The sequence below is a fragment of the Meriones unguiculatus genome, chromosome 3, assembly GCF_030254825.1.
Source record: "Meriones unguiculatus strain TT.TT164.6M chromosome 3, Bangor_MerUng_6.1, whole genome shotgun sequence".
NCBI lineage: Eukaryota > Metazoa > Chordata > Mammalia > Rodentia > Muridae > Meriones > Meriones unguiculatus.
Genome location: NC_083351.1, coordinates 89,710,617 through 89,725,896, shown reverse-complemented (window position 1 = coordinate 89,725,896; position 15,280 = coordinate 89,710,617). Strand labels below are relative to the sequence as shown.

The 15,280-nt window shown below is 42.5% G+C and overlaps 1 long non-coding RNA gene across 1 annotated transcript in view; it reads left to right on the top strand.

Moving 5' to 3' along the window:
* LOC132652783 (uncharacterized) overlaps positions 1-14,307 on the top strand; it is a 28,838-nt gene extending 14,531 nt beyond the window's left edge. The window contains exon 3 of the long non-coding RNA XR_009590342.1: positions 11,780-14,307. This is a non-coding gene — a long non-coding RNA (uncharacterized LOC132652783). The remainder of the gene's footprint in view (positions 1-11,779) is intronic.
* The last annotated feature ends 973 nt before the right edge of the window (positions 14,308-15,280 follow it).

The following is a 15,280-nucleotide window of genomic DNA, read 5'->3' as shown; positions in this document are numbered from 1 at the left end:
AAGCCCATACAAAACAGTATGAGACTTCTAGTATTCTTTTAAAAAAAGATTAGTTTTTATTTTAGGAACATGCGTTTTGCCTGCATCATTTATGTCCACACATCTGTGCACTGCCCACAGACACCAGAAGAGGACGCTGATCCCTGTAGAAGCAGAGTTACAGATGGTTGTGAGTCACCTCCTGGGTGTTAGAAATTGAACCTTGGTCCCTGCAAAAGCAGCCAGTGCTCTTACCTAGTGAACCATCTCTCCAGCTCCTTTTCAGCCTTTTTGACTGTTTTAATAGTTTCCCCATTCTTGACTATTTGCTGCATTGCTTCTAAAGAGTAAGCTTGTCTCCCCTCCCTCCCAGTCTCTGGGTAGCAGAATTATACCCCCACCCTGGTACTGGGGCTTGAACCTAAGGCATCAAGCATGTCAAGCGTGAGGTCTTTCTCTGAGCTAGGCGCTCAGCCCTTTGTTCTGCTTCTTCTTTTTCTCACCCAGCGTTTGTACGTTTCTCCAGTGTACCATTGCTGCTTCTGCAGTGACGATCAGTTTGCTTGTTTCAACAATGAACTGAATGTCTAACTCCCTCCCAGGCAAATACAGCAGTGTTCCATTTTCTCTGCCATACTTGGTGTTGGGTGACGTCTCTTGTATTGTCTGGACGGGGTGAGTTTGTATGTACTGGTGACTAAAGAGACTGCAGCTTTACACAAAACCTACCCTGCTTTAATTTGTATCTAATGTAGACAATATTTAGTTGAAACCTCAGGTGCTGGAATAAATACATTCAAGGATGGAATTAATGTAGATAACTTGTAAGAAAAACATACCCTTAAGTGGTCCTGACCTCTGACCCCTCTGCAGATGATGGCCTGGGCTCTCAGAGGCAGCTCTTTCCAGAAGCAGCATTTTCAGCTCTCCATGTCATGTTGATAGTAGGTACATTCAGATCTTAGGAGACTAATCAGAGACCACATGGAAATGAAGCCAGGGTTCCTGGAGATCTGCCTGACTAAGGCCCCAGGCCCTTGCTTTTCTGAGCCAAGCTCATCAGATGTCTTTTGCTTACACTGATGTGATGTTTGATTTTCACATGCTGCTTACTGTCCCAAATCTCTTCATTCTCATCTGTTAAGTGGGTGAGTTTGAGGCAGAGAATCACTTCGAAGCATTTTAGAGCAGGCAGGCTCTCTTGAGCAAATGAAGTACCTCATCAAAGCTTTCTGGAGCCTCCACCTGTGACCTGCTCTGGGGGGTTTGGGGGTAGGAGACCATCAGGCTCACCAGCTTTCTTTCTAAGATGCGGGTGCAGCAGGCCCCATGTGGGGAGATGGCGTAGGTTCTACCCACTCAGGGAAGTGGCGAATTCAGTCCCTGATCCAAGAGGCAGGCAATCAGGAGAGCGCTGAAGCTGCCTCTGGTTCCCTCTCAGAGGTTTTGGCTTTCTCTTTCTGCTCTCAGCTGGGAAGAAGCCTTTCGCCCCTCTGCACAGACTGCTTTCCCGCCCTTGCCCCGCCCGCTCCACTCCCACAGCCCACCAGTTCTAGCAGTTTGGGCCTTTCTTTCTGCACACAATTGACTAAAGGGCCCAAGTCTGGGGCATTCAGACACCACACGAAAGACTGTTTTTGTCAGTGCACTCACAACTTCTAGCTGTATCTCTTCCAGCAGAGGCAAAATCAACTGGCCCGCTGTCTCCCAGGACAGCTCCTAGACTTCTTTCTGTGGCTGCTATGTTCTGAGACTTTAAGATTTTAACATTTCAAGTGATTTTTTTTTTCCTCCTGCGGGTTCAGGCTACTCCCTCCCACCCCCACCCCCCCAAGCTGAAAGGTTCGATTCTTCCATCTATCCATCAACAAATCGTATTGAATGACGGTGCTCAGTGACCCAGGATGCCACCGGAGACAAAACACACCGAACATATTTTCTGGTCTCCCTGGAAAATTAGTGCGAACACTTTCATCAGAGCAGAGAAGGAAAATAAGCACAAAGCAGTGAAGATCGGCTTTGTTTTTGTTTTGTTTTCCAAAGAGGAGGTTTTGCCTCCCTGAAACAACGCCGTTTATATTCTTTGCCTGCAGGTTAAGCAGATGAGGGGGATGCCTGTGAGCACGGGGCTGGGCTTCTTTCTGCACACATCCCAGGAGGCCACTGCTCCTCCCGGGCCAGGGCAAATCTGGCCCATTTTTGCCCTGAGTTGTTAAAAGTGACACTTAAAGTATTTTAATTCCAATTCATGTCCTATCTTCCCCTCAACCCCCACCCTCAGCCCCAGCTACATTCCGACGTCTTTTCTGTGTTTGATTCTGGGGGAAATTGGTTGGTTTTTTTGTTTGTTTGTTTGTTTGTTTGTTTTTCTTTTATGGGGAGAAAGGTCCTTGCCTTCTGTAAAGGAAGCCAGAGAAGTAGCAGGCCCCGGAGTCCCTACTTTCACCCCTGCCTCCAGGCTGAGGACAACTAATCCCCAACTTCACAGAGTGCAAAGGTTTGGGTGAAAATGTATGCGGGCGGATGGTCTATGCTAGGCAGCTTGGTAGCAGGAACCCTTAGTGCTGGGAGCGTCACTGCACCCGGTAGCGGAGTAGTTTTCAGATATCTTAAGAGTTTCCACACTGAGGAGGGGCCTCAAGCACAGCACACTGACCACAGACGTGGACATTTGCTTGCATGAGTTAGGAGTGGGAAGGTTCACAGCAGGGAAAGGACTTTTGGAGTTTAAAGGACTTTGAATTCAGATAAGCTGCTCATGAAAGAAAAACAAACATTTCCAACAAAGGAGGCGCAACTTCCTCTGCACTGTCATGCAGCCACACTTAGAACTTTTGGTTGTTTTTGTTCTGTTACAGGTAGCAAGTTTTTAAAAATCAGGGACAAGGAACAACAAAGGTTCTTGAAGTCATGCAAGATACCCACCAGTAGATTCAACAGAACAGGATTTGAGCCAGTGTGGTAGCCTCCACCATGATCTGGTTCTGGGAGGATAAGGCAGGAGCAACAGCTTGGGCTGTGGAGACAGGCGCTGTCTCCAGCATCCAAATAAAACAGAAATCTGAGATAGAATTGGGTCATAACTCCAGCTCCCTAGTTGATGGTGAGCTGTGGCCTTGGGCAAGATGGTGATAGAAATAAATACTGATATCATTCGTCTACCCTGACAAGTAAACAGTTTGTATGTAGCTCACACCGAGTGCCGGCTGGTTGAATACTTATACACGGTCACAGTGATCCCTTCTTACCAAGCACTTCCAGCACAAGGACTTAATCACTGTGGCTCCTAAACTCAAAACTTGCAGTAGAAGGTGCCATGCCACGAAACCTAGTTTCACGTATAAAATTCAAAATAGCATATGGAAGTCCCTCAAAGCACATAAAGTTTGTATGAAACATGAGTGTTTCATGCTTAGACATGGATGTCATCCCCAAGATACTTTGTGATGGTGTGTCTGAATATTCTAGATCTGAATTTCCAGTCTCAAGGAATTTAGATAAGCCTGTTCAACCAGTGTTCCCATTTCCATAAGAAAATAACTTCTCATCTGCTCTTTTTTTTTTTTTTTTTTTGGAGGGGGGAGCGGGGGAGAAGGTTGGCCTTCTGTCTAGCCCTGTCTGACCTTGTATCCCAAAGGGGCATCTTGTTGCCTGGCAAGATGACTTTGGGTAGGTTAGGAGTGAAGGTCCTTGACAATGGATTTGGCTACTCACAAATCCATAGAATCAACCTGGTGATAAGACTATTACTTTATTACTGTACTAATTGCCTTGGGCATGGGGATCCCTGAGTAAATAAGCTAGTTAATCACAGCCCATCAGCTTCCTTATCAGAAAAAGCACTTTGCCTCTGTCAGACAGTTCAGAAATCAAAGGTATAAGCAAAGCACACAGGAGTGTCCTTTGAAAAAGAACAAGAAAATGCCTACAACAGCACAGAATTTCAAAGGAGATATTAGAGTATTTGAACATCAAAATGGTCATGGTCAAGGCTATATTAAACATGGCTCATATGCAAGAGTCATTGTAGAAGAAGACAATCACCAGCAAAATCATTATTTGGCCCAAGGATCTTACCCATTCCAGGAGCTAGAATCTTTCAAAAAACCTAGAGTAAGTTGGTTAGCTCTCTAGGTACTGGGTAGGTGGCCCCCCCACTGCCTAGCACTCCCGGAGGGACAGCACTGCTCCTTATAATCTATCTAGATAGAGCAAGGGAAGAAGACAGCTGACATTGAGTCTTTCCTCTCCCTTGATCTTTCTGCTTGGAGAAACATGGCCTTCTTTGCTCTGGAGCATTCTGTTATCTTTTCTGAATCAGCTCTAAGTACCCAGTAACTTCTGCTCACCTTTCTGGCCCAGCCCCAGGTCTAGAACCCCCACTCTAGCATGCTTCCAACTCCCCATGTAAAGAGCAATTCCCATGTGCAAGCTTCAAGTTCCATTCCTCCTTGAGATGCTCTTGAAACTTGAAGCTGTGCAGTTGAGGTATGAACTTTAAAGTAAGCAGGGAGAAGATAGCAGCTGTTCGTTTAAGTGAGGTTTGCACTTGAGGGAAGCTGGGTGTTCCTGTGTGGGAGTGATGAGTCTGTGACTCAGTTCATTTACACCATTTTCTCAAGCTGGGACTGTTTTAGCAGCTATCTGCTATAGAACCAAGCACACAGGACAGTGCCAGTACCAGGAGCAAAACTAAGACATTTAGAGTGCATTGTGCATTTGCGAGTAGAAAACAAAACAACACTGTGGACGTGAATTTGAAGGTATATGGAGGCATCTGTGATCTCACTGTACACTCAGGCCTGAAACTGATCACCTTTGGGCCCAGAAAAATGGCATAACAGGTAAAGAAAGGTTGCTTGTCACCAAGTTTGATGACCTGAATTCTATCCCTGGAAATGAACCCCTCTGACTTCCACATGTGCCCTATATCATGTCCCTGCATGTATACATATATGTGTGCACATACATAGGCTAAATACAAAATTCTTCACAGCTTGGGGAGGAGGAGGTGTAGGAGTGACAAAACCCAGCTCTTGTCAGTAAAAAGCCGCCAACCAGGACCTAGGCTCTATGACACTCTTCTACCGTGCGCCTGCAGCTGTATTAAGATGAATTCTAGAAGCATTCACACCTGAGGAACTTGAATGTTGAACTGAAGATGGTGAAAGGCAGGTGGGTGAATACCTGGGCGTGGCCTCTGAGCGTGATTTTGATAAGGCACAGAATTCTGAGACTGGTTAGGCTCCATGTGTGGAGGGCTTATAGTCCATCTTATAGTCCATTTCCTTATAGTCCATCTAGACACAGCAGCATTAGCAGAGCAAGGGAAGGAGGCAGCTGATGTGTGGCTTTTTCCTTTCCTTGTATTAATTCTGAATGCCATAGATCGCTCTTGAAAAAGAGGACTATGTGTTCTGGGCAGTTCCTGGGATGTTTTCAATGCTTCCCTTTCCCTGAAGAAGCTGATGAGGATCTAGTAGTGGTCTGCCTCTGTATCCCTGTGCTGGAGTCACTTACCCTTGGTTTACTGATTCAGCCTTATCCTGAGTTTTAAGCCACTCCTGCTCAAAGATGAATCCTTCTTTCCTGCAGCTCTTTCCTAGTATCCTAGCTCATCTACAAAGAGGCAGAGTTCTCCATTCCTCTTTCTCATGGGTGGAGGTGAAAACACTAAAGTTGTTTTTATTTAAAAAAAAATGCTGTAAACAGAAACAGGTGAGATATTTTATTACAACAAAACAACAACAACAAAACCAAAACAACAACAACAACAACAACAACAACAACAGAAAACCACCCCAGAGACATAGGACCAAGCACCAACATTTCTAGGTCAGGATGTTTCACATACCTTCTGCTTCTGATGGCTTGGGACTCCTGTAGGATTTATTCTCACTTAAGCAGTAAATATCACATTTAAAGCAAAAGAGAGGGAAGAACACTAAAAATTTCCAAAGTCAACAATGGTGCTGTAATCTGAGCACTTTGGAGTTTGAGGCAGAAGTGTACAAGTGTGAGGCAGTCTGGGCTACATGATAAGATACTGTCTTAAGAAACAAGCAAACACTTCATCTAATAACCCTTAAGATAGAGCGTCTTTCATCACAGCCTAGTACGTTCTCATCCTGTCCCATTGTTATTTAGACTGACCAATACTAGTTGATATTTTTAAACTTAAGGAAAGAAAGTCATTGAAAGTGAATGGCCCTAATGAATCAAGCAGAGAAAAATGTAGAAGCCATTAATAACAGCAAACCTACTGAAAAGAAAGCACCCATGCATTGTTCTGGCAATAACTGAGAGAACCAGATGTAGGTTGCCAAGGAAAATTCAGCTCATAAATTACAAGGAAAACATATACTACCAGGCTCTGATGCACTCTATTTCTTCATTAAAATATTGTGTCAATCAGATTGAAATGAAATGTTTAATTAACACCATAGGGCACCGCACCAAATAAATAAATAAATAAAAATATATATACATATACATATCTATCTATTTATTTATCTATGTATCTATCTATCTATGTATCTATGTATCTATGTATCTATCTATCTATCTATCTATCTATCTATGTCTCTCTAAACAACTCCATCCTTCTCTCTCCACCATTTCCCCATGCCACTATCCCTCACCCACATTGGATTTCATGATCAAAAGAATCCTAGAAATTGTGAAATGCATCGTATTATACAATTTCCTCTTTATAGTTGCAAACCAACTAGAACTAATGTTTCTAGCCACTTTCTCTCTTTTCATGTCTTGTATCCATGGGGTGATCCCAGTACAATGCAATGGAATGGAAACCAACAGGCTGTATCTTGAGATCTGCCTTTGCAAGGCATTGGAGGAATTTGGAAGAGTTCAGCTTCATAGGAACATGGGAGAGATGGAGAAAAGAAGCTTTGCTGACCTACTCCAGGAACAAATGGCATATTGGCACATTCCCGGTATTTAGCATAGTGCTGCTGTCACCCCAGTCTCAGCAGAGCTGGGTGTAGCCCATAATTTTTTGGCTGCTAGGAGCCTGTTGTGTCCTGATGTGTCTTGAAGGGCCATGGTCCCTCAAGAGCTCTAGGTGAGCTCCCAGGCTGTTCATGGCATTAGTGACTGGTAACTGAGAAGCAGCCCAGGGCTGCAGGAGAACAATCACAAACATCAGATAGACTCATGACTTTGAGAACTGTCTCCGCCCTCTTGACATCCAGGCACCAAAAATTGTTTTTCTCTTCATCATGGTGCCTGCTGTCTCCTCCTCTCACACATGCTCTGTTCAATCAGGATTCCACAGTGCTGTTCTTGCCATGGAATTTCCATTGATCTTTATGCCACCCTCTTTTTTCTAGTCCCCCTACATATGGCTACCACATTAGTCTTCTTAACTATGACTGAACATATGTGTCCCTGAAGGGTTCGATGGCTCCATCATGCTCACACTGGGCATTTAGGACCCCATGAATATGGGACTGCCTGCTTTGCAGGCTGAGCTGCCTTGACTTCTTCTCTGAGTCAGCTTGGCCCTTTGAGTCTTTTGTTTCTCAAGCGTATTTTAGTAGCCTCTTATTTCTTCAAATATGCAGAAGGTAGCCACTGTGTTTTCAGTGTATGATCTTTTTCAGTGCTGTCTTCATGGGTCTGGGTTTATCACTCGGTGTTTTGCCAACTTGCTCATAGAGCCATATTTTCTCATGTGCTCTTTGGGGTCTTTGTTTCTTCTTTTTTTTTTTTAATTTTATTGTCTTCATGTTCTTGTTAATGTTATCTAAGAGAATTTTTCAAAGCTTGAATTTAAGGAAAGTCCCCCAGGGAGAATTTTAGTTTCATCTACTAGATTTTTTAGCTTTTTTGATTACAACTAAAGCCTGGGCTGAAGATTAAACAAAGCACACAGGTAGTGTGAATTTGGACCATGCTCTTTCATGTGAAGCAAAGATGGTATTTTAGTTACTGCTCTGTTGCTGTGAAGAGGCACCATGACCAAGGCAACTTAAAAAAGAAAGCATTTAATTGGGAACTTGTTCATAGTTTCTGGGTGTGAGTCCATGGCTATCATGGCAGGGAGCATAGCAGTAGACAGGCATAGTGGTGGAGAAACAAATGAGTTCTAACATCTGATCCACAAGCCTAAGGTAGAAAGGGAGACGAAGAGGGAAATAGAGAGAGCCAACCTGAATGGTGTGGGCTTTGCCACTCCCAGGGACACACCTCCTTGAACAAGGCCACACCTCCTAATACTTTTCAAACAGTTCCACCAGCTAAGAATCAAACATCAGACATACGAGTCTATGGGGCCATTCTCATTTGAACCTCCACAGGAGGGCAGGCTTTTTTCCAATATCTGCTTGAAGTGTCAAGTTTCTGTGTGGGTCACTCACCTACACAGGTCTCAGAGTTACATGAACACTTCCAGTTTGACACCTCATGTTGTTTGTCAGCTATGTGCAGCTCTTTCCAACTGATGCTCTAGGCAAAGACTGATAAAGATCCACAGAGCAATAAGCCAGACCATATAGTTCTTAGGCCTTTGGATGTGGTTTGTCGGGGAAATATGGAAGAGTTTGGAATCTGACACTAGAAAAGCTCTTAAAGGCTGTAAGTAGAGTTCAATGAGCCATTCCAGTGAAAGCCTAGAGGACAGGAATGCTGAATGAAAGGCAGACAGTAGAGACTCAGATTGAGAGGATCCAGGGGGAACAAGAACTCTATCAAAAACTGGGCTAGGGACCACTTATGTTAAGCTCTGGCCAAAAAAAAAAAAAAAAATTCTGTATGCATTCTGTTCACATCGTAAGAATTTGAGTGAAGTTTTAAAGAAAACCTCACTTAGAAAAATAAATAAAAAGGCCAAGTTGTTTGCCAGAGGAAATTTCAAGGCAGGATAGCATCTAGGCTATGTGATAGTACTGTTTGCTACTCTCCTCTGGGTCTACAGTGAGGAAGAGTAAAACTGGGAGCAGAAAGATGAGAAAAGAGTAAAGTTTGAGGCAGAATGGTATATGAGCAAATTTAGAGTTTCAGACAATCATACTACAGATAACAAAGTACCTGTTATTATTGAAGGAGTCAAAACCACAGAAGAAAAACTACTCTATTACCTGGCAAAAAGAAAGATGTACTAAAGACAAGATGCCACCCATCATAAGCTTCAACTTCTGAAAATGCAAATTCATTTGAAAGAGCCTGAATTAAGAATGCCATAGAGGTGGTTCTCTGCTCACCAACAACTATCTAGGAAAGTAGTTCTGCAGGGTAAATGCACAAAGGCCAAGCAGCTATGGGCTAAACAGGCCAGATTCATTCAGCCAGAGCCAATGGCAGAACTAGACAGGGATGGCAACACGGTGTTTGTTTTACAAGCAAGAACGATGTATGACTGAGGGTTCCATGGAGTCTTGCAACCCAGTTCCTGAGACTTACTGAGACCAGACAATATATGGCAGGGTTTGGGTTCCTGCAAGAAGTCCTGAGGTGCCACTGTGTGAAATCTATGAAAAAGAAATCTAAGTAGAACTGGAGACTCCAAGAAGTCCAGGAACATGGAACTTTTGCAGAATAGACAGTCCAGGTATTGAGCTGGCTGCAGAAAGAGGCTTTCTGCTCCATGCAGCAGAACTAGAGAAGCAGAGGCACTCAAGTCCTTTGGAGCCAAGATGATTCCATCACCAGCCCCAGATGCCAGACAGAGCCACAGGATTTAGTGTTTGCCCTGCTGGGTTTTGGGTTGCGTACATCTGGTCCTTCTTGCTGATGTTTGCCATGTGTGCCATGTATGGTGGAAGCATGGATCTTAGTTTTTGATGTTTTAGTTTTTGATATCTGAACTTGCACAGTTAAGAGATTGCCTTAAGTCTCTGGAGAGATTTTGCTCTTCTTGTCAGTGATGGAGTGTGTTAAAGACTGGAGATTTTGAAAGATGAGCTAATTGTATTTTGCATGATGAAATGAAAGGGAAACTTCAGGGGGCCTGGGAAGAAGGTTATGATTTAAAATGATGCTTTTTTGGTGTCAAGGTGACAAGGGTAGGGCTTTGATGGTTAATCTGTATTGTCAACCTGATGAGATTTAGAATCACCATGGAAACAAATCTCTGGGCTTCATGCAGATTAAGTTGAATGAGGTTGGATGACCTACTCTAAACGTAAGTAGAGTCATTGTGTGGGCTGGAGTCCTGAACTGAATAAAAATGAAAATGCAAACTGAGGACAAGTAGTCCCTTGTCTCTGTGGTCTGTCTGTGGATGCAGCACAATCAATTGGCCTCTGAAACTCCTGCCACCATGACTTTGCTGTCATTCTGGGCTGCACCTCAGAACTGTAAGCCCAAAATGACCCTTCCTCAAATTGTTTTGTTTTGTTTTGTTTTTTTCAGGGCATTTTGTCATATCACCAACATAGATAACTGATGCAGTAAAGTCATGCAAAGGAACAGATGGAAGGATGAAACCAAGAACACAAAATATATTGTTAGTAGCTGAACTCTGTCTACTTTAAGTGAGGAGTGAAATGTCTGGAGAGATAGTGGTTGGCTTATGGAGGGAATAGAGAAGGCTAGAGAGCTCTGCCAGGGATCTATGTGAGAATGTCATGGCCATAATCTCCCCATGGAGCTGCTCCAGTGCTAAGGACAGGCTGTCCCCCTTGCCCTGCCTCTACCTCCCCAACTGAACATCAGACATCCTGAATGCCCCATGTTATCAAAGATTCTCCACCTGTCACTCACAAGTAGCTCCTGTCAAGTCAAGCCTTTGCCATGTGTGCCATGAGATGGAAGGAATATGGATCCATGAGTCTCAGTATCAGGCTCAGACAGCATCCTATATTGAAGGAGGAGGGCTGCATCCATTATTTTGGACCTCTCTGATATATCACTTCACTGGGTCAACTTAGAGCAGGAAAGGTTTATTTTCTATACTGGCTTCCTCAGATATTATTCATCATGGCAGGAAAGGAAGGGTCCAGCAGCTCACTTATGGTGGTGGGAGCTTGTGAGTGAGGTTGTACACACCATGACCCATCAGGAAGGAGAGAGCATGCCAGGAACCAAGGCTGTTATAACCTTTCAAGCCCTGCCTCTGGTGCAGTACTTCTCCTGCTAGGTCCCACCTCCTACAGATGATGTGGCTTCCCATAATAGCACCGTAGGGTGAGGAACAAGAGGTTGAACATGACTTTTAGGACACAATAAGGGCTAAAGTGGCAAAGACATTAGGGTTTGGGGAAAGGTTAAAAGGGCTCAGTTTAGAAATTAAAAATGTTCAGGAGCAGGAGGGGTAAAGTTCAAAGTACATGATTAAAAGTGGTCTTTTTAGGTGAACATCAGCTCCTAAAATAACTGTCCAGAACTGGAGAAAGGAAATAGTCAACTTAGCCTAAATGAAATGATGGCAAACTATTTAATAAAATAAACTTGCTGATTCAGAGACTTGGGAGGAGATCCTGAATATGAGTGAGATTATTTTGCTGATCAAATAATGTTTTCTTACACAATTGGGGAAGCATAATGAGTTAGGTTCTCAGGGGGAGTAAGTGAGCAAGAGATACCTACAATAGTATGTTTACTGTAACAGGGTTTTGTTTGTTCTTGGCAAAGGCCAGCAGTGGAATCTAGCCAGTCTGCTTTGTCTGAACTCTTCCAAGGAGAGGTCTAGATTCCAGAGCACACTCATCATTTTGAAATACAGGTTAGTCCAAAGATGGGATTAAGATAAGTAAATCAGTGCACTGTCCACATTGGAATGCAAGTCTTTCTGTGAAGAAGTCCTGTGTTGACTGTATCTTATCATCTCTTTTTCCAGAATGATTAAGCTGCCTACAGAAAAAGCTTTACTGACCACTAGGGTCATGGAAGATGGGCTTTAAACCACAAAACTTAATGACCTTCCTCCAAACCAACTCTCAAGACTCCTTTTGGCTCTGTTAGGTATAAAGTCTGCAGATTATCCCATCAGCCTTGGCTACATCTATCAACAATAGAAGTCTGAAGCTGGCAAGAGGAGCAGACAGAAGCAGGACGGCAGGGCATAGCTTTAGACAAGGCTGGAGCAAGACTTCCCAGTGCTGTCAGATAGACTTTGGTTTGTGTTTTTTTTTTTGTTTTGTTTTTGTTTTTTGTTTTTTACTTAGTTCCTTCACGATCTTTTCATTTGTTTTCGGTCATCAGATTGAAGCTAATCCTTTGGGTGTCTATCAGAGTTGGATGGACCTAGAAATATTATAAAGGACACCTCCCCTTGCACTTGAATGTCATCACATCCTCTAAGCTTGTTTTCGTCTTCTTTCTATCTCGGAGCACCCAGTATCCATCTCTGAACCACCCTTTATCAACTTCCAATAATTTACAAACTTATGTAAATCTAAGCTTGGTTTTGGCACATTGCCACTCTAACCAAGCTAGAGGGATTCAAATGTAACAGAGTTGTGGGTGGGTTTTTGTTTTAAATCAGCTTGAGGGAAGACCAAAATAAAAATGTAAGAATCCAGAAAGATGACTCCTCTCATGGGTGTTTGAAGTAGGTTAGTTCCCAACTTGTTCCATCACAGTCTCTATGGCATGAGGTAGAAGCAGGCATCTGTTCGCACTTACCTCACAGCATGGTTTCCCAAGAGCCTAACTCAGTGTCAGCATCTACCTGGCCTTCAGAGTATCAGTAAAATAATAAACAGAAAACAGTATTAAAGTAGCAGGAAAGTCAGCTCACATAAAAAATTCTTGTAAGATTTCTTTTGCCTCTAGCCAGTTAATTAGGTAAGAAGTCTTTAAGAAGTTGTAATTTGGGCTCAGGTTAAGGTGTGTCTAGAATAGTGCCTGGCCTTGCCTGAGCTCTCAATAAAAGTCAGGTGCATTTTAAGTTGGAGTTTATGTGAAGTAAGGAGCATTTGGAGTTAAAGCTGTTCCAGGCAACAGTTGTAATACCTTCTGTATCATTGGCATAAAATAGGGCTTTGCATCAAATATTGCTTTTAATGACTAAATAGCTTGATGAATGTAACAACAATAAATATAAAGCCATCAGCAATGCAAACAAATAGATTTAGTATGTAGTGACTTACTTAAAAATTTACAGTTATTAGAGAGAAAATAGAAATAGCACACAAGAATGGAAAATTAAAAAACAAAAAACAAAACTCCAAGGATCAGAACTTTTTGAGAAAAGAGGAGCTGACCAAATAGAAAAAAATAAATAAATAAAAATAAATCTTTTAATAGAAAGAAAGAAAAAAACAAAAACAAAAACAACAACAGGAATGACCTGAAGGCTTTTTTTTTTTTTAACCAGGGTGTTACTTTGTCACACTGTTGGCTTAGAATTTCCTATGTAAACCAAGCTGGCTGTGAACTCACAGAAATCTGTCTACTTTTACCTTCCACATACTATGATTAAATGCATATGCCACTGTACCTAGCCAAAATTAAGCATCTTAATTACATATTACCAAGTCATGGTGCTGAGGATGCAGCTTAGCTGGTAGAATGCTTAGCATGCACGAAGCCCTGGGCTTGGTCACCAGTACCACATATCAGCCTCAGTAGCATATGCCAGTAATTTGAGCATTTGGGATGTGGAGGCAGGAGGATCAGAAATTGAAGGTCATTTTGTTTTGTTTTGCTTTGTTTACATAGGGAGTCAAGGCTAGCCTGCTTAGATACCCTGTCTCATACATAACATATACAGGCAGCATGACTGACTAGAAAAACAATACGGTAAATTGTAAATAATAGAGGAAAGATAATGACTTCAAGGATTATGCAAGCAAAAGTTAACACATGGGGAAAATAGAAGGAGGATAAGTGGGAAATTGTTTTAAAGCTGAGACAAATGTGAGTAAGCCAAAAATGCTTATGTATAACAAATTACCTCAAACCATGATGGTTTTCTGCAGTAAGCCTTTACTGCCTCACACAATTCTGTTTCCTCAGGTGTCCGGGAGCAACTTAGCATGGGGGTTCTGTTGTAAGGCTGACAGTACTTCACTGGGGCTGAAAAAGATCTCAAACACATGGTTGGGATCTCCCATGGGAGCTTTCCTGAAGTTGGTTAATGATTTGAGGATGTGGGCTGCCTTCCTGAGCTGTATCTAAGAGACTGGAAGCGGCGCTGCAATGGCCTCTGTGGTTGTTTGATTAAGGGTGGCCCCCATAGGCTTATATAGTTGAATACTTGGTTCTCTGTTGGAGGAACTACTGGGGAAGGATTAGGGGGTGTGGCCTTGTTGGATTAGGTGTGTCACTGAAGTTTCAAAATACTCTGACTATTATGCTCTCTGCCCCCTGCTGTGGTTATAGGACGTGAGTTCTTAGCTATTCCTGCTGTCATGATTTTGCTCTGCCATCATGGACTCTGAAACTGTGAATATGAATAAATGCTTCCTTTTATCAGTTGCCTTGGTCATTGTTTTTTTTCACAGTAATAAGAAAGTAACTAATGTACTGTTTTTGGAAATCCAACTCCATAATTTCTGAAATGCCTTTGGTAAGGATCAGTCCTCATGAAGTGAAGGGCCTCCTCAGAGATGACAGGTGACAGAACCGTTGAGAGCTAAGGGGCTCCTTTGGAGACTGTGCTGCAGGCTGGTCATCACAAGCTGCATTACACTGGCTTATATGATGCAGTCCTCTTGATGTCTCAGGAAGATTCAATAAAAGGTGACAAATGTGACCTGTTACTTTTGGTATTTTGTACCTTCCCTTTAGCTGGCAATCCTTTTCAAATGAAATAATTGGTTTTAGTCCCTCAGAGATGAGGCGTAGTGACCTGACATGGGTCCATCATTCAGCATTTATGAAGCCAGTCATTGTAATAGTCAGGATTTCATTCTGTCTCCTCTGCCTTAGTATCAGGGATGCTTTAGTAGCTGTGTACAGGAGCTAATGTCTATGACTCATTCTAGGATTGGCTTTACTCATGAACAAAAAAAGAGTTGGAACATAGAAGAGTAAGGTGGTAGGTAGTTGCCCTCTGCAGCCTCAGTGTAAAGAAAACTGCACAGACCAAGTCTAATATCTTCCTTGGCTGATACCATACCATATCATATAATTTGTATTTTATCAATATGTTTATTATATAAGTATGTTGCAAACATAGATAAATAACAAGACAGAAGATTGGTAAAACCTAAAATCTGAAATTATAAAACATGGTTGACAGAATTAAAGAGAACACAGATAAATACATATACAGACCATTCTTATAAAGTGGAAAATAAAATCCTGTTAAAGAGAAAAATATCCACAAATAGATTCAATGCAATCCAAATCAAATCTGACAAAACCTGTTTTGTTTGGTTCAAATTGGAGA